General features: G+C 44.7%; 1 long non-coding RNA gene across 2 annotated transcripts in view; it reads left to right on the top strand.

The window, feature by feature from the left end:
- The window catches only part of LOC116353091 (uncharacterized), a 79,134-nt gene extending 63,909 nt beyond the window's left edge, over positions 1-15,225 (top strand). For both annotated transcript variants that reach the window (XR_004202446.1, XR_004202445.1), the window contains exons 6-7: positions 1,567-1,662; positions 14,060-15,225. This is a non-coding gene — a long non-coding RNA (uncharacterized LOC116353091). The remainder of the gene's footprint in view (positions 1-1,566; positions 1,663-14,059) is intronic.
- The last annotated feature ends 3,991 nt before the right edge of the window (positions 15,226-19,216 follow it).

Raw genomic sequence — 19,216 nt, forward strand, 5'->3', positions numbered from 1 at the left:
TCGGGGCCGGGGGGGGGCTTCTCTGATTTCACCGGAGGGGTGGGGGGTGGAGGGGGTGCACGCTAACCGAATCACGCCACAGCACTGCCTATATTTACTACAGAACATACACACACTGTGAGCAACAGTGCAAAAGTACAAAGCCCAGCTCCCCACTCTGGATCCCTATGAAATCAAAGCTTAAAATAATTGATTGTGCTGTGCTCTCCTTTACAAAAAAAAAAGGGGGGTATTTTCTATTATTAGTGGTATTCCTCCTATGGTGTACTGTAGCACTCGCCGGTTGCACTCGCCGGTTGCACTCGCCGGTTGCCAGTTTTTTTTTTGTTTTGTTTTCTATTGTAAAGGAAAGCTTTTTGAAAGCATCCCCCCCCCCCCCTATATGAGATTGAAATGATATTTCCTGCCCATAGATGACGTCTTCCAGCACCACAAATGGGTGATGCACTACGGATGTTCTTGTATCAACCATGGCCTTGGGATTGTCATATGACTGTAAGTCGCTCTGGAGAAGAGTGTCTGCTAAAGGACATACATACACATGTAAAATGACAGTTGTATCGAGCCCGGGTAGAACCTCGTTCCACAATTGAAACGCGTGCTTCTTGTCTAAAATGGGACTTGTTCATTAAGCCGCTATTTTAAAACCCGAAAACACTGGGACGTTGTAGTTGGACATAGTACAGTTTAGCTACAAGCTGATCGCGTTATGTAAAGGACATCAACGTGTCACAGTATGTGAGCTTGACACGGCGTGGCCACAACCGTATTAACTACCTTGAATCAATGTTTGTTGCGCTTTTGCGTAGCAAAACAGGACAGCTTCTCGTTAGGCTCTCGAAGCCGACACCGGTGCTACTTATAGTCCGAGAACTTTATGTTGGAAATGGGTGGTCAACACAGTTTTGACGTTCCATTCAAGTCTATTTTCTTAGCCAGTAATAATGAGTGGATAAAGGGAGAAAACCCAATTTCCTTTATGTTTTTTTATATCCTGAGCAGGGCTCTCCTTGACGACCCTTTGGTCTTTTGTTAGAGAAAACGGAGCTCATATCCTCCAGCTCTCTGTGCAGTTTAAAGGTCTTAATTGGATTCCATTAGTATATTGCTTGACATGACACTTGAGTCTGCTGTATTAGAATACCCTGCTCGGGATTAAAAGTATCCTCTATTCATTCTGTCCGCCAGCCCCTTTGTTAACGTCTCCAATATACTTTGTTGTATTCATAGTTTTCGCCAAATTTATTAAGCTTGAAATGACTTAAACATATTATTTTACTTGTAGAGGACATGCAGTAATGGGCACAATGGCAGGCCCAAATCATGTGCACTTATTCATGTGTGTGTCCCCTTTCTATGCTAAGCCAAATATACATGTGTTTCATACCAAATTGTGTATAGCCTACGTGTGTTTTTCTGTATGTTCAACTCCCTCTAGATTTCATCATAAGGGAATATCAGGAGTATCACAAAGGGATGAATGCTTCTTGCTGTGGTTTGATGCAGTGTACAAATACACAAATTGTACATTCATGTATTTGATGATATTCGTCTTTATCTTCCCAGTCCTGACTTGACATGGAGGGATGTGCAGCATCTGATCGCCATGACAGCCAAGGTCCCCGACCACAAAGAGCCAGGATGGAGTGTCAACGGAGCAGGGTACCACATCCACGACAGATACTAGTTACACACACTGTGTAAACACACCACAGACATCATGTATACCACATATACTGCACTGTAGCCAGTGTTGGGATTAGTTACTTGGGGAAAGTAATGTATTACATATTACTCATTGCGTTTAACAAAAGTAACATGTTACTTAACAATATTACTTTGTGTGGAAATTAATGCTTTATATTACTTTGTTTTACTTTCCTGATAGTTTGTTTGATTATCGGGGGGAGTAAGGCGAGCTACTTACTAACTCAGGTTTGATAACTGGTTTCTCTTTTCGTCTGTGGCAATGCTTTCCTGTGCTACTCTGAAAGTGCTGCTTAATTATCCATATATGCTGTAAGCCAAAGATCTGTACAGATTTACTATCTTTTCAGTCAAAGTCTTTCTCTAGAGCCTCCAGTTCTGGTTAGCGCATGAACATGGACCCATAGAGATGTATAGATGACACACTTGCCACTATCACAGAAGCAATCAATGGCAAAGAGCAGAGGTTTATCCTCTATACGCTTTCATGGAGGTAGCTGTCATGACATTTCTCCAAACAGCCTTTCTCCGCTCGCTTGCGAGAACTAAATTAGGTTGAGATCGGATCATGGAAACGCGCCCAGTAGAGATAGGATTCTGAAAGTAACGCATGCATTAGTTGACAAAGTAACTGTAACAATATTACCCAATTTTAAAAAAGAACGCTACTTTACTCCGTTACTCATACAAGTAATCTGATTACATAACATGTTACTTTTGTAGCACATTACCCCCAACACATTACCCCCAAGCCTACAAACAGCGCACATACCATTGACATATCATGAACATGATCTGACGCATGCACACACACACACACATACGAACTAGGGACACATGTTACATACAACACACACCTATGGAAAACACACATGCTACAGCCAAACAGTCCCACAGACAACACCTGTACCCTACACAACACATCCTACACTACAGACAACATATACAGTGCCTTGCGAAAGTATTCGGCCCCCTTGAACTTTGCGACCTTTTGCCACATTTCAGGCTTCAAACATAAAGATATAAAACTGTATTTTTTTGTGAAGAATCAACAACAAGTGGGACACAATCATGAAGTGGAACGACATTTATTGGATATTTCAAACTTTTTTAACAAATCAAAAACTGAAAAATTGGGCGTGTAAAATTATTCAGCCCCCTTAAGTTAATACTTTGTAGCGCCACCTTTTGCTGCGATTACAGCTGTAAGTCGCTTGGGGTATGTCTCTATCAGTTTTGCACATCGAGAGACTGAAATCTTTTCCCATTCCTCCTTGCAAAACAGCTCGAGCTCAGTGAGGTTGGATGGAGAGCATTTGTGAACAGCAGTTTTCAGTTCTTTCCACAGATTCTCGATTGGATTCAGGTCTGACTTGGCCATTCTAACACCTGGATATGTTTATTTTTGAACCATTCCATTGTAGATTTTGCTTTATGTTTTGGATCATTGTCTTGTTGGAAGACAAATCTCCGTCCCAGTCTCAGGTCTTTTGCAGACTCCATCAGGTTTTCTTCCAGAATGGTCCTGTATTTGGCTCCATCCATCTTCCCATCAATTTAAACCATCTTCCCTGTCCCTGCTGAAGAAAAGCAAGCCATAACCATGATGCTGCCACCACCATGTTTGACAGTGGGGATGGCGTGTTCAGGGTGATGAGCTGTGTTGCTTTTATGCCAAACATAACGTTTTGCATTGTTGCCAAAAAGTTCAATTTTGGTTTCATCTGACCAGAGCACCTTCTTCCACATGTTTGGTGTGTCTCCCAGGTGGCTTGTGGCAAACTTTAAACAACACTTTTTATGGATATCTTTAAGAAATGGCTTTCTTCTTGCCACTCTTCCATAAAGGCCAGATTTGTGCAATATACGACTGATTGTTGTCCTGTGGACAGAGTCTCCCACCTCAGCTGTAGATCTCTGCAGTTCATCCAGAGTGATCATGGGCCTCTTGGCTGCATCTCTGATCAGTCTTCTCCTTGTATGAGCTGAAAGTTTAGAGGGACGGCCAGGTCTTGGTAGATTTGCAGTGGTCTGATACTCCTTCCATTTCAATATTATCGCTTGCACAGTGCTCCTTGGGATGTTTAAAGCTTGGGAAATCTTTTTGTATCCAAATCCGGCTTTAAACTTCTTCACAACAGTATCTCGGACCTGCCTGGTGTGTTCCTTGTTCTTCATGATGCTCTCTGCGCTTTTAACAGACCTCTGAGACTATCACAGGGCAGGTGCATTTATACGGAGACTTGATTACACACAGGTGGATTGTATTTATAATCATTAGTCATTTAGGTCAACATTGGATCATTCAGAGATCCTCACTGAACTTCTGGAGAGTGTTTGCTGCACTGAAAGTAAAGGGGCTGAAAAATTTTGCACGCCCAATTTTTCAGTTTGTGATTTGTTAAAAAAGTTTGAAATATCCAATAAATGTAGTTCCACTTCATGATTGTGTCCCACTTGTTGTTGATTCTTCACAAAAAAATACAGTTTTATATCTTTATGTTTGAAGCCTGAAATGTGGCAAAAGGTCGCAAAGTTCAAGGGGGCCGAATACTTTCGCAAGGCACTGTATATATATATATACCTCAGATACTACACACTGATTTTACACCCACATTGTAAAACAGACACCCGTTTATGACTTGGGAATAAATTATTTTGGCAGGGCAGAAGTAGCGTTGTTTAGTGTCACCATTCATGTGTCTGACGGGTGTGTCTGAGCGTGTATAGATGCTGTGATTTACTGCACCGAGCAGGGCTCAGGAAAATGAAAGCCCTCTCTCCTAATGTGGGGCGGCAGGTAGCCTTAGTGGTTAGAGCGTTGGGCCAGTAACCGAAAGGTTGCAAGATTGAATCCCCGAGCTGACAAGGTCAAAAATCTGTCGTTCTGCCCCTGAACAAGGCAGTTAACCCACTGTTCCTAGGCCGTTGTTGAAAATAAGAACTGACCTGTGTAGTTTAAAAAAAAAAAAAGACATATTTTTTAAATGCAGAGTGAGTGAGGCTTTAAGCGGCAGGCTCCCTACAGATGTCATATAAATGCTTTTACAACGCCTTTACAACGCCTTTACAATGTCAGCCAGGCAATGGCATTGCAGCAATCAGTCTAGAGTATTTTTGCTCTCTCTCCTCATCTCTCTCTCTCGAAATCTCTCTCCCCCTTCTTCCCTCTGTTCTTATCTCAGTCACTCTCTCCCCCTTCTCCCCTCTGTTCTTATCTCAGTCCCTCTCTCCCCCTTCCCCCCTCTGTTCTTATCTCAGTCACTCTCTCCCCCTTCTCCCCTCTGTTCTTATCTGTCACTCTCTCCCCCTTCTCCCCTCTGTTCTTATCTCAGTCCCTCTCTCCCCCTTCTCCCCTCTGTTCTTATCTCAGTCACTCTCTCCCCCTTCTCCCCTCTGTTCTTATCTCAGTCACTCTCTCCCCCTTCTCCCCTCTGTTCTTATCTCAGTCATTCTCTCCCCCTTCCCCCCTATGTTCTTATCTCAGTCACTCTCTCCCCCTTCTCCCCTCTGTTCTTATCTCAGTCACTCTCTCCCCCTTCTCCCCTCTGTTCTTATCTCAGTCACTCTCTCCCCCTTCTCCCCTCTGTTCTTATCTCAGTCACTCTCTCCCCCTTCTCCCCTCTGTTCTTATCTCAGTCACTCTCTCCCGTCATCTCTGTACTTTATCTTTCCTTCTATCTGTCTTTTTTGTCTCCGCCTCGATACTGTGTTTCTTTCTCTCTCTCCTTCCTTCCTCTCTCTTTCTTTTGGTCTAATCCTCCTCTCGCTCTCTCTCTCTCGGCGACATGTAGTAAAACAGATTATAACCCGCCTGTTTCTCTGAGAAGAATAGATTCATTAGATTATAATGATTCATCACATCACAATGCAGTTGTTGTTGAAATACATCAATTTGGGTGATGTGGCTGAGGACTGGTAATGCCCTGATCATACTGTTGCTCTGTTCTCAGTAATTACAACTAATGGTTCATTGCGAGGATAAAGACCGCCAGAGCAGTGCATGGGTTTAGGGTCACTTAACATGGGTACAGTTGTTAGGAGATGGGGATAAAATACAACATATCTTTAGATTAGGCTAAGAGGAGATATCGTGTTGCAGTAGAAATTAGAGGAGAGTGTGATGATGCTGGCTATTGCCTCGTTCACGTTAAACATGTTTCTCTTCAGGTCAAGAACAGTTTTATTCTACGATGGTAAAGTATATGAAAGCTGATTGAAAAACATGGTTCACAGAGCAGAAACAACACCACAAATTCACACAACACATTAAAGATGGCAAATGTAGGAGTATTCACAAAGAGGTTTGGTTAGGGAGTGGGATCTGGGATGGGTTGTTCCCTCTGGTTCGCTGAGGATCGGTTTACTTTTCAGGAACGATTGTCGGGGTTATAGCTGAGTTATAGCTGTGTTGGGAGGTGTGTGCATGATATATGTGTATGTGTTGTGTACGAGTGGTGTTTGCGTAGTTTGTGGTTTAGTTTAACAAGGTAGGCTAAAGGTTTCATTGGGGACATGTGTGTACTGTATTGAGGACAGATGGCTGTTGTGATAGGAGCAACTGCATGGCTTCTAGGGCTGCGATAGAATAGTTGTTTCACAGGAGGTTGATGTAGAGGAGAAAGGGGGGCGAGTGTATACCCAGAATTCCATCTGCGTGACCTCCATATAGACTACGGAGCTTTAGAAACACTGATGTCGTAGACCGACCCCCAGCTCCCATCGCCACGGCGACAATAAACATGTCAGCCGCCACACGCCAGCGCAATCTGCAATCAGATTTACTGTGCGTGAAATATGGCAGCGCTTTTATTGGTCTAAAGGCTTGTCACTCATCATTTATTGTCTGTTGCTAGGCCTGCTGGGATGTCAGTGAGTTGCCTGCCCCCTCTGGAGCAAGAGAGAGAAAGCGAGAGGGAGAGAGAGGAAGCGGAAAAGGAGGCGCAGAGTGAGCGAGGCAGAAGGAGAGAGAATGGGGCAGAGATTGGAAGAAGGGAGGGGGAAGAAACAGAGAGAGTGATAGAGCTGGAGAAAAAGAGCAAAAAATAACATGCGTCCATCCTATTTCATTGTGAAATGGGTTTATCATGTTGACAGAGTAACAGTGTCAGTGCAAGCCCAGGTCCATATAAATGAAGCTGCTCTGGCACCCCCTCATACAGCTTTGTATTCCTTTGAACACTGACACCTATTGATCATGTAGTTGACAGTGGAAAAATGTATCTCTGGTTAGTATCTTCACTTGAAGTGTCTGACCCAGAAATAGCAAGTCGGGTGTGTCAGCACTTGGGGAAGATATAGTCCAAAGCACTGCACGTCCAAACAGGCTTCATTTCCTTTAATCTCTGGATAGAAAAGGTAAAACTATTGTAATTACACCGTGGAAGATTGGATGGAAAATAATTGAGAGAAAAGATCAAAGAAATGGTGCCGTCCTTGCAAAGACAAAGTGAATATCAAGGAGAATGAGAAGCGAAATGGTATTCAAAATATTAAAAAAGAAAGAAAAAAATTAGAAGATTCCAATCCCCCTTTTTGAAAAATGATGCTCCGCTCATGGAGAACTATTAGAATGTTTACATTTGCGGCATTTTGTTCCATATCAAAATAATTAATTGCCTCCGTTTTCAAATTAAAAGTACATTACAATGCAATTAAGGATGCAAATGAGTCTAGGCCTGTCGCATACAGCCAGAGAAAGTGAGAGACGGAAATAGAGAGAGAATGTGGTGATGCATGAGAGTTGGTGTGCATTTTTGTGTATTAGTGGTAATGTATCTTTGTGTGTGTCCATGTGTGTGTCCATGTGTGTGTCCATGTGTGTGTCCATGTGTGTGTCCATGTGTGTGTCCGTATGTGTGCATTTGTTTGTGTGTGTGTGTGTGTGTTTACGTGTGTGCGTGCATTTGTGTGAGTGTGTGTGTGTTTTGAATGAGGAGGATCACGTTTGAATTGTGTCCTCTTAAACAACTACAGGGTAATCTCTCCCCATAGTAACTAATGGACCATAGGATGGTACATATCTCTTACACACACACTAAGATCCTCCTTGTTTTGTATCTTATAACTAGGCATACACATCAATACAAAACACACACAACACAGCACACTGCAAAACACCCCTCTCTGTCTGCCCTCCCTCCCTCGGGCTGTGACCTCCAAGCCAGCGTTTCATGAAAGATTTCTCCATCCCTGCCGAACTGTGGGCCGTAAAAACATCATTTTGCCATAACGTTCCCTCTTTGGAGAGAAAACAGATATAAAAGTATATAGCGTGTGGTTTACTGCGGCCCCTTCACCCACCCTGGCAGAGGCACCGGCTGATGGATGCTCCGCATCGCCCGCCTTTTAATTGCTCGTAAATTTTTGATCCAGGGGAAACGCCACGTTCTCCTTGTCCCCTCGGCGACATGGGTGACGGAGCAGCTGGAGAGGGACAGGGCGGGGGGACTGGGAGGTGTGTGTGTGTGTGTGGGGGGGCTACAAAAGACCCTGACACAGACAGAAGAACCATGGAGACAACAGAACAGGAATATCTAGGATAGAGGACAGGATGCAGACCATAGAAACACCGTCAACAGTTTGAACATGAGAATAAAAAGTTCAAGCTGTGTCTTATATGTTGATTTATTGACAGGTACTTTGAGTATCAAGTTTAATTTAATTAAATCTGAGAATAATGTTTCATTGTGTGTGTGGGTTGGTCTGGGCCTGTATTGCAAGGAGCTTGTGTACAACTGACACTCATGTCATTTGGACACACTTTTAAGGGGGTTACGGGCTGGAAAGTTGCCTTACCACAACATAAAACAGATTTTCTTGCTGTAGCTTGGTTATTTTGAAACGAAACTCCTGATGTTTGCGCAAATTGGCTGCCTCAGAAACCTAAGAGAATTATACGAGAAGCTTGGTTGAAAACTAAACACGGAGAGTTCTTTAAGCACTGAAATATAGTCTGCTAAATTTGCATACTCACAGGCCGTTGTGGTAAAGTAGTCCTTTAAGTGCCTTTACAGTGTTGACAGTAATGGATGAAAGTGAGCAGTTTGATAAATGACTCATCAGAATTCACATCTCTGTGACTGGTGGGTCCCCGAGTGGAACGGATGTGCATATGGTCTTGTTTTGTTGTGAATTATGTTGAGGTGATTATACAGATACAGTACATCCAGAACTATTTAGGTTTGCTTGACCATTTCCTGTAGTGTAAAGAAAAACATGCGGTATTGATATAATTGTGAGTGGGGGGTAATCAGAGGTAAAAGTGATTATTAAAACGTCCTATAGAAGGGGAGTATCTAAATCAATGACAAATAGGAAATGTGAAGCTTTAATGTGAAATCATGCAAATATCTATACAATTACATCACAATTTGGAACAATTTGAAATGATCAGGTCTAATGGTATTTGATACACCTTGTGTGTATTGGCTCAATGTAAATGTGTGCCACCTCATCACTGTGCTAGTACAGTTTACTATGGATAGAGACTGCATATGAGATTTCCGGGGACTCCTCTGTACCAGACTAGCTTGTTCTTTGAAGGAAACAATTAAATTCTCTCTCACCTCCCTCCCTCCCCACTCCCTGTTCTCTGTTCTGCTCTTTGTCCTCCCTGCTGTCCGCCCTGCTGTGTGAGTGTTCTTGGCCAGTCTCATTAGTTAGTGTTCCACTAGGTGGGTCTGTCTATAGTGATCTCTCCTCACATTGATTCTGATCCCTCTACACCCAGCAGCAGCCCTGGATGGCCGACACACACATTGATATTCCACAGGTCACTGTCTAGGGCCAGGGGTTAGAGGTCAGAGGGCACTCTGTATGGCTCACGCTCATCTTTTCAGGCTCATCGATGTTTAGGAGCAAGTACAGGGGAGGGGGACGATTGAATCACACACACATACTAACAAAAACACACATACATACATACTGTGGGTTGGAACAGATGTAGGGAATAGAACCAAAAGCCGGAAAATAATGGGAACAGATCTGGGAAATGAAAGTGATCTCTAGTGGACCATATTTGAATATATTCCTAATATCTAGGATATAATTATGTAATTCAGGGAAGTTCTGATGCTAGTAAAAGCCTAATCACATTTCATGTCATGTCATGATGTTCGATGCTTCAGGCCAAGCCCCCTACATGTCCACCCCACTCTCTCGCTCTCTACCCACCTGTGACATTTCAGTTGTATATCATTTAGGTTTCAATCCCATATACATACACACCTGCATGGACGCACACACATACTATACACACACTTCCACTCCACAGATACACAATGGCCAGGGCTTGTTCTGCTGGCCACCGAGGGAGAGAGATGGGTTACCATGATCAACCTCGCCAGCATCACCCCCAATTACTCATTCTCTTAAAGGCCTATTAAAACATAATTGCCCAGCGATTTACATCCAAGTTAATGTGGCCCAGGATAATGTATTATTTTCCATAAGCCTTTTTCTTTTGTGTTGGCCAGAAAAGGAGAGAGAGACTGTAATTTCCTGAGTCATGAGGAAAAGGCATGTTGGCAGCCGGGTGTAATTGTTTAAAGCCCCTCGCAGACACCTTCCAGTCGCCCCTTTTAATCCTCGTTATCGCTCTCATTAGCCCGAGGTCAAAGGTCACCCAGCGCCCCAGAAACACAAACACAGGCACCGTGGAGGGGCGGGAGAGTGGGGTCCTTCTCCTATCCGTACTCTCTACTGCGGCTCCACCGAGGATGCATCTTCCACCCCTGCTTAGGGCTTTAGGATGTGTGTTGGAGGCTAGTTGAGCCACCTCACCTCTGCTTGTGATCTGTCTGCAGGAATCAGGACCTTGTTTTCCCCCCAGTGTCCCTCTCTAATTGAAGCTAATAATGATCAATTTAAGTAATTAAGTGCTTTGCCTGCTTGGATGAGGGCTGACTGGTGAATGCATTTGCAGAGCAGGGCTGCACTTGTCTGCCTTCCCTGCTGCTACCGGTGGGGCTGTGGATGGAGGATGGAGCTGAGGGTAGGGTTGGAGGTTCCAGGGTCACGTCAATAAGCAGGCTCCCTGCAGCTCTTCTGACTTACATGCACTGCTTGGCCAGGACTCAGCACACACACGCATGTACGCATGTACACACACACACGCAAATATACACACATATAGCTATCCATCTCGTGGTGCATGCAGTCGGCTGGGGTGTTGGTGGGAATCTGTTTCATTAGTGCTGCTTCTTTCATCGCCCTGACTGGATCTAGGGATGAGCTGGGGATATCCCATTTATTCACTGGCCCCCACGTCCCTCTCCATATGGCCCCAGAACCTGCCTCTCCTTCCCTGGTCCCGTGTTAGTGGAAAGCAATTGTGTGGAATGTGTAAGAATTAAGTGTCCCATCATTCAGAGTAGACATGCAATTAGAAGAGCTTGAACCAGTTTCCAGCAGACAAGCTCCGAATCCTGTCACTATAACTCACACCCAGCTCTTTCTTCCCTGGTTCTCAGGGAGTGGCACACGCACCCACGTGTACGTGGGTACACACGCAAACATGCACGCGTGCACATACGCACGGACACACACAAAACACACACACACTGACACACACAGAGGATGTCAACGGAAACTTAGCGCCCATATTCGCATGGTAAAAGCACACCCACAAGGACATGCAGAAGCCTCCCTTACTGCACTATTGCATTCAAGCATAATGCAGTTCTAGCTGTGTGACAAGAGACTACACATACCTACTGCTGTGGGTGCACACCATTTCTGTTTGCTCACATGGGTATGATGCACCCTCTGCCATTCTTCAGTCAGCTCTTCCATCTCTAGTCTAATACCTCTAAGCTATTGAGCTAACCAGGAATGGCCTCTGCTGTATTCTATCCGTCCTAGACACATTTTTTGCTCAGAATTTCATCGCTGTCGTCGAGCAACTAAGTACAAAATAGTGAATTGCAGACATAGGGAGATAATTGCCGTTCACGCACAAAATTTTGGCAAGCGCCTTTCCCACGAGACCCTGATGAAATGGTGCTTCAGCCCCCCGAAACTGTCATTCTTAATGAAATGGTAATTACTAACACAGCCGAACAGCTGAGGGGCCCGCCAAGCTCAGCTAGCAGGACAAACCGGCTACACAAACCAGGAGAGACTACAGACACGGAGATAGAAAGATCAGGGGGAGAGAACAGAGAAGAGAAGAGAAAGATACGAGAGACGTGGAGAGAGAGCCCATGAGGAAAACCGAGGGAGAGAAAAAAATACAGACAGACAGAAATATGGAGGAGGAGAGAGAAACAGAGAAAGATACCGATGGAGAGAGAGAGAGAGAGCCCAGGGAGGAAAACGGAGAGTGTAGAACAAGAGAAAGGCAGATACACAAGAGAGGGAAGGCAAAAAATAGCTTGTTTAAGAGTTGTGTTGTAATTGTGAAACTGCAACACACCCTGTACTGTAGATATGGGGGGTGTCTCCACAGTAGCGTTTCTCATTAATAAGCCTGGCTGTTTTCGGAGTGTGGCTGTCGTTGCGAGGGAGGGGAGCGTTTGTTAAAAGGGGCCACGCAGCCCCGATAATTGATTGCTTTGTAAGTGAACGTGCCTTTAACCTTTGGGAGGTCAGGCCCGGTCAGATGCCATCAGTCCCGGAGGTTTGAACCGCCTCCAGCCCATTTGTCTTGTGCCGCTCCATTGTCTGTGGAGCCGATTTGTCGAGCGTGAGATGCTTTGGGTGTTTAGATTACAGGCGGAGTGGGAGAAGAAGAAAAACAGTGCCACCCCAAACAAAGGGCTCTGCTGGGATCTCCCACTGATCTGCGCGGGCAGGGAGCCAACAACCCAGGGTGCTGAAACTGAAGGGGCCCTGCCTGAAACAGAGCCACATAGAACCACAATGGAGGCTGAAGCACACAGCCCAGTGTGGGCCTTGAAACCCAGCCAGCACGAAGCCTGAATGGGAGCCAATGTGAGGTTTGAACCGCTGCCAGAATGGTGACATGAGATAGAGCCAGAATGGTGCCTTGAGACTGAGCTAGAATGGCAATTTGAGACTCCAGGCTTTGGATGTTGCTGCTCTTTTACACAGGGAAACTGGGGTCCCGGGTTGGAACGGTGAATACTGGAGGCCTTTAAACCACCCTGCTAACCTCCCAGGTATTTAGAGCTGTCATTCATCATGGCTGTAGAGGCAGGCTGCACTGAGGTGATTTATCATAAAGATTATCAGGGCCTCTGGCCATCGCGTCACTCACACACCGACATACACATACATGCAGGCAAGCAGCCCACCTATAGGACACCACACAGACAAGGTCACACGCACTGCTACACTCTGACTGGTGTCTCTACGGTCTCCACGATTTATAGATACCGCCACAACTCAGCGTGGTCTATAAAATCCAGATGAATATGGAGAATCCATGGTCTCAGGGCAGAGTCTGAGCTCTCCCTTGACGACTTGTAAAACCGGCCCAGAGGCGGCTCTACCCTGCTAACTCTCATGGCCAGCCTGATAGATGTATTAATTATGGAGACCTTTTTCTTCTTGCTTTTTGTACATCTTCTCCAAGCCAATTACTCTGAGCCTCTGAACTGTATGTGTTTTGCTACAGAGAGGCAAGGTAATTAAAGATATGGTTCATTCAATCCCACTTTTAATAGAACGATCGTTTAATGTAATAATATATGAGTGGATCCAAAATAATATAATTTCCTATGAATGAAAGAATCTATATGTGTAATTGTTACTTAATTAGTGAGGGAGACAGGAAGGAGAAGTCGTGCGTGTGTGTGTGTGTGTGTGTGCGCATGCATGGGTGCTCATGCATGGGTGCGCGTATGGATGCTTGTGCATGTGTATATGTGCATCGTGTGTGATATGCTGGCTTTCTTGTTGATTAGGAGGCTTAATGAGCAGCAGGAGTATGAGAATGGGGGCCAGTGTGGTGATGTGATTTTGACCTCTGACCCTGATTCCTGATTGGGTGTTTATATTGAATTAGACGGTGTTGGATAAACACAGAGACGTTCCAATTTCTATCCTTAATACAGTCAACTTCATCAGCTAGTCTTCTTTCTTCACATTGGATGTGACTGAATTTAAATGTGGCTTCTGACCAGAAATATATGTTCTTGCTTGTGTACCCAAAGTATTTATTGATGGGTCAGTAAATAAAGTGGGCTGAGTAGGGGAAGGGAAAGGGGATACCTAGTCAGTTGCACAACTGAATGCATTCAACCGAAATGTGTCTTCAGCATTTAGCCCAACCCCTCTGAATCTGTGTGTGTGTGTGTGTGTGTGTGTGTGTGTGTGTGTGTGTGTGTGTGTGTGTGTGTGTGTGTGTGTGTGTGTGTGTGTGTGTGTGTGTGTGTCACATCAACAGGGCTACAGTGGAGAGGGTCAAAAGTTTCACGTTCATCTGAGTGCACATCACTGAGGATCTGAAATGGTCCCTCCACACCAACACCCTGGCGAAGAAGGTGTAACAGCTTCTCTTCAACCTCAGGAGGCTGAGGAAATTTGGCGTGGCCCCTAAGACTACAGATGCACCATTGAGAGCATTCTGTCGGGCTGTTTCACCACCTGGTACGGCAACTGCATCGCCCGCAACCGCAGAGCTCTCCAGAGGGGGGTGCAGTCAGCCTAATGCATCCTTGGGGGCACACTGCCTGCCCTCCAGGTCATCTACAGCACCCGGTGTCACAGGCCAAAGAAATAATCAAGGATCTCAGCCACTCGATCCACGACCTGCTTACCCTGCTACCATCTAGAAGGTGGAGACAGTACAGGTGCATCAAATCTGCACCTTAGACCCTGTTGCTAGCCGGCTACCACCCAGTACCCTGCCCTGCACCTTAGACACTGTTGCTAGCCGGCTACCACCCAGTACCCTGCCCTGCACCTTAGACCCTGTTGCTAGCCGGCTACCACCCGGTACACAACCCTGCACCTTAGACACTGTTGCTAGCCGGCTACCACCCGGTACACAACCCTGCACCTTAGAGGCTGCTGCCCTATGTACATAGAGTCATTGAACACTGGTCACTTCAATCATGTTTACACATCGTATGTAGCTACTGCTGTACATACTGTTTGTATTTAAATACTGTAATCTCGATTTATCTCGTTCTAATATTTATACTACCATACATAGGGTTTTAGTTACACTGTTTATACACATTGCATATTTATTTATTTATATACTATAGCTCACTATAGACAAAGCTAACTCTAATATATCTACTGCTGTACATATCATTCTTAGTATACATTGTGTAAATATCGTGTGTATATATGTATAGATTGCATTTGGATTACTGTTACAGTGCTACTTGGGTTTTTGATTGGATGCGTTCCTACATTTCTTGATTTTGACATTTTATTTAAAACGTTAAATAGTTGTATTATTTGTGTACTTGTTTGACGTTTTACTGCATTGTTAAAAGCTAGCAACATAAGTATTTTGCTGCACCCGCTATAACATCTGTTAAACTGTTTACACGACCAATAAACTTTGATTTGATTTTGATTTGTGTGTGACACACAGCTGTGCCCAGAGGGACAGGGGAAGTGGAGCGCTGCACTTCCTGCGGGAGGGGGGGGGGGGCTTTCTCTCGGCGGGGGTGTGCAGCAGGCGTGCGGACAGCGTCTGCACCCCCACCCCACCCCACCCCCACAGCGCTGCGGGCGAGAGGAACCCCGTGCTCTCCACCCCCACTAATGTATAATTCATGCTAAGTAGCAATTTTTATGTTTTGCTAGAGGGAGAGAAAAATACAAGAAATTTCAAAATAAGGTGGCCTGTTTTTTTTCCCCAATCCAGAGTTAATTTGCGATACCACACAATTAGTCGACACAGAATCTGAGGATATATGGCTGCCCTAGAGTTGCACCAGTAATAACCAAGGGAGCAAAATTCACCCAATAACTTTGTCCCGAGTGTTTCAAGTCCCTAAAAGTGCCTGATGGAGAGAGTTGCTAACAAGAGTATATGAATCTCTATATGGACTAATGAACCCCAAATGCCCCATGGTAAAAAAAAACTCCATATCAGACCAATGACTGTGGGTATCAGACACTTTAATAAACTAAAAAGGAGAGATTCAACTATGTTTGATGCTCATGTACTACACTATAGATGACAGATGTGTTCTAATCTATGGTATCAAGGACTAGTTACTTTGCTCAGCAACAAAAACAAACCAAAAACTCTTGGGACCTTGAACGGAATCTTCTGCCAAGTTTTTGGCACTATTCTCACTCACGAGGGCACCAGCCTTCCGAGGGCCCCAGCCTTCCGAGGGACCGGGGTTTGGTGTGCATCCAACAAAAGCGTCCCCCCAGAATTTAATCTTCAAACCCACTTTGAATTTGTGTTTGAATTAACACTCAGGCGACAAATCAAAATATGTTGAACGCTAAGAATGAGGTCACCTGCTATTGATCCTTAAAATGTTCCTAGATAAGTCTCCTTGTGTAAAGGGATGTTTACACTGTTTCTTTGAGTGATAGGCCCAGTGATGGACGGTCATTTTGCTGCCCTCTCTTTCTCTCTCTCTCTGAAGAGACTGTACCAGGGCCTGTGCCAAACCCATAATTTTCTCCTGCCAGATATTTCATTAAACTTTTAACTCTTTGCAAGGTAATTCACTTGACATTTCAGGAGAATGGTTTTAACACTACTTATTGTTGCCTCTGCAATTTACTGTCAGATGGACACTTGTCTAATAAATCTCCAAAAGCCATTTAAAGTGTCAAATGTTGTGAAAACCATCAATATTTCAGTCCAATAAATTGTATTGTGTGTCTTACAATTAACATTTAAAACCAACAAAGGATGGAGAGTATTTTATGGCAAGGCCTTGCGCTGTGTAGGTCCCAGTGGCACCGATTTAATTAAGACCTCTTGTCTTAATTACTTAATAAGACTAATTAGTAACATTTCTGGAGAGAGGTATTTGGCTGTAAGTGAGATGGAAATCTGTGGAATTTCCATTTGTCCATTTGTTATTTCATTTAAGTCCAGTGTTAATCAAATCAATGTATGTGTGTGTAGTACAGCTCGGGGAGATGTTTGATCACTGTGGGATTTGTCAGGACCTCCAATCCTGCATTAAACACATACTGCTGTGAATCATGATACATACGGATTAAAAAAACATAATAATCTAGGCTAATAGCTTGTAAAACCACAGAAAGAGTCTGTGCAGCAGTCGGATCAAGCCTATAATACTGCCGGTGTTTTGTCATTGTTACCTGCCATACATAGACAGATGTGTGGAGGAGAGGGGGTGAGAGGAGGGTGAGGAGTGGCGGCTCGCCGTGTCACTGCGGCGATAAGCAGGGGCCGAACCCACCAATCACATGGTCTGCCGCTGGCACATTCCTGGCCACTTAATTAGGGGTTGTTGGTACCACAGAAGGTGTCACCAACCTTTTCACTGGGAGAACAGATGGTGTCCTTTTTCTGAGGTCCTGCCAATGCCCCACTCTCCCGCGCTCCTGGGAAAATGACCTAACTCAAAGGCAGCTGCTTAGTCCAGCTTGAGTGATTCTTTAGTGACACTTCTATTGAGGACTAAGCAGTTCGTACCACTGCAGAGAGAGGGGGGGGGGGGGGGAGAGACCAAGAGGACTGTATCCCTTACCAGTCATTAGTTCTGTGTTTTTACAATGTTGTGATATATGGAGTTATATTAGGCTTACAAATCCATGTTTCTTAGACACCGACTGCAGAAAGGAAGTGAGGGTCGGACCTCAAAAGTGCGTGACGAGTTCACATTCTGCGTGTGGAATCACCTCCCCCCCACCACAACCAGATGGTGTGAATGTCAACAGAGAATGGTCTTGTCCTGGGTAGGACTGTCTGGGGAACAAAAAATGAAAGGGTTCCTCGACAGTTACAAAGAGGGGCCATGGAGAGACTGTGAGGGGAGAGGCCTGAGTCCTAATAGATCAACAAAAAGAACAGGAGAGTTGTGAGAGGGCAGAACTTGCCACTGGGGAGTGAAAGGAGATGCAGAGAATCTGAGGCTGCAGATTGGTCTGGAAGGGCTCTGGAGGGGGTCAGGGTTTTAACATGCCCCGTGCTGGGTGGACAGAAGATGGCCTGTCACTCATTCGTCAGCTTGACTCAGACTTGGGGAACCAGAGGGGTTGAATAGAGCGTATGGGACCGTACAGCGCAGGCAGAATCACAGGGTCACATGACTGTTTTGTTATTGGAGGCTGGGGATATCTAGTTTGACTGCATATGGTATATCTGTTGATTTTTAGATACATTTTGCACTTTGTAAGTTTAGTTTTAATGTTAGCTCTTGGGATTTTTCTTTTTCATTCATACCCTTTCGTTTAAGACTTGTGAAAGAAATGCAAATGGTTATACAATAGGAATAATGTTTGTTTGTTTTGCTTTCTGATTAATAATTTATTTCAAGAAAGGTGAAAATACATGTATATAAAATTTGGCATAAGTGAAAATGTATGGTAGGAAAAACACATTTTACTCAGGTTTTATGTTATAGTCAGATGATTCTTCCGATGCAGTGTATTATATCCCCCCTGTTAGCCGAGGGATCTCATCTGATGGCAGAGTGGGAGTTTCACTGGAAATAGACTCAGCTCAGTTCAGCTGTAGCATTTTATTGGCATGGCAGGACATAAACTATGTCATTTTCATCATGTTCTATAGTGGGTAAACCTGTTTCCTACTGCTTTTTCTATCAGATATATGTCTGTACAGTTTTATGGTTGTGGAGTTGGGGCCAACCCTGATCGATCTATTGAAGCTTGGGATTTAATAGCTGCACAGCGCCCGGTTCAGGGCAATGGGGAGGAAGGTATATTTAATCACTAAACAGGAGAAAGGTGACAGGCCCCGGTCGCTAACACTTTCTGTTTTATGAGGGGGAGCAGAAGCACGGCTCACACAGTCACACACTGGGGTGTTAGGACACGATGGATGGAAGACAGGCCTACAATAACACAATGGGTATTTTTTTTATCCTGAATTTGACTTGTCATACATCAAAGATTAAACCTGCTAGTTTAAGTTTAACTGTTTAAAAGTACTATTGTGTAAAAATTGCAACACAGTATTGAAATGAACCCAAATGATCTTGTCCCAGACGACTACAGTTGTCACGTCTACTCTCGCTCCCACTCTCTGGCGCTCGACGTCGCCAGTTTATTCATTATTACACACACCTGCCACCATCGTTACGCACACCTGCGCTTCATGAGACTCACCTGGACTCCATCACCTTCCTGATTACCTCCCCTATATCTGTCACTCCTTTTGGTTCTTTCATCAGGCGTTATTGACTCTGTTTCATGTCTATACGCTGTCCTGTTATTTATTGAATTCACTCCCTGTACTTGCTTCCTGATTCTTAGCGTTACTGTTGACGTCGGGTCCAAGTGCCGCTGCCGAAGTAACCGGGGATGTCTCAGCTGGCTCGTCAGGCTTCCATACCTCAGCTGGCTCGTCAGGCTTCCATACCTCAGCTGGCTCGTCAGGCTTCCATACCTCAGCTGGCTC

Source organism: Oncorhynchus kisutch, linkage group LG13, assembly GCF_002021735.2.
Source record: "Oncorhynchus kisutch isolate 150728-3 linkage group LG13, Okis_V2, whole genome shotgun sequence".
In the NCBI taxonomy this organism is placed as follows: domain Eukaryota; kingdom Metazoa; phylum Chordata; class Actinopteri; order Salmoniformes; family Salmonidae; genus Oncorhynchus; species Oncorhynchus kisutch.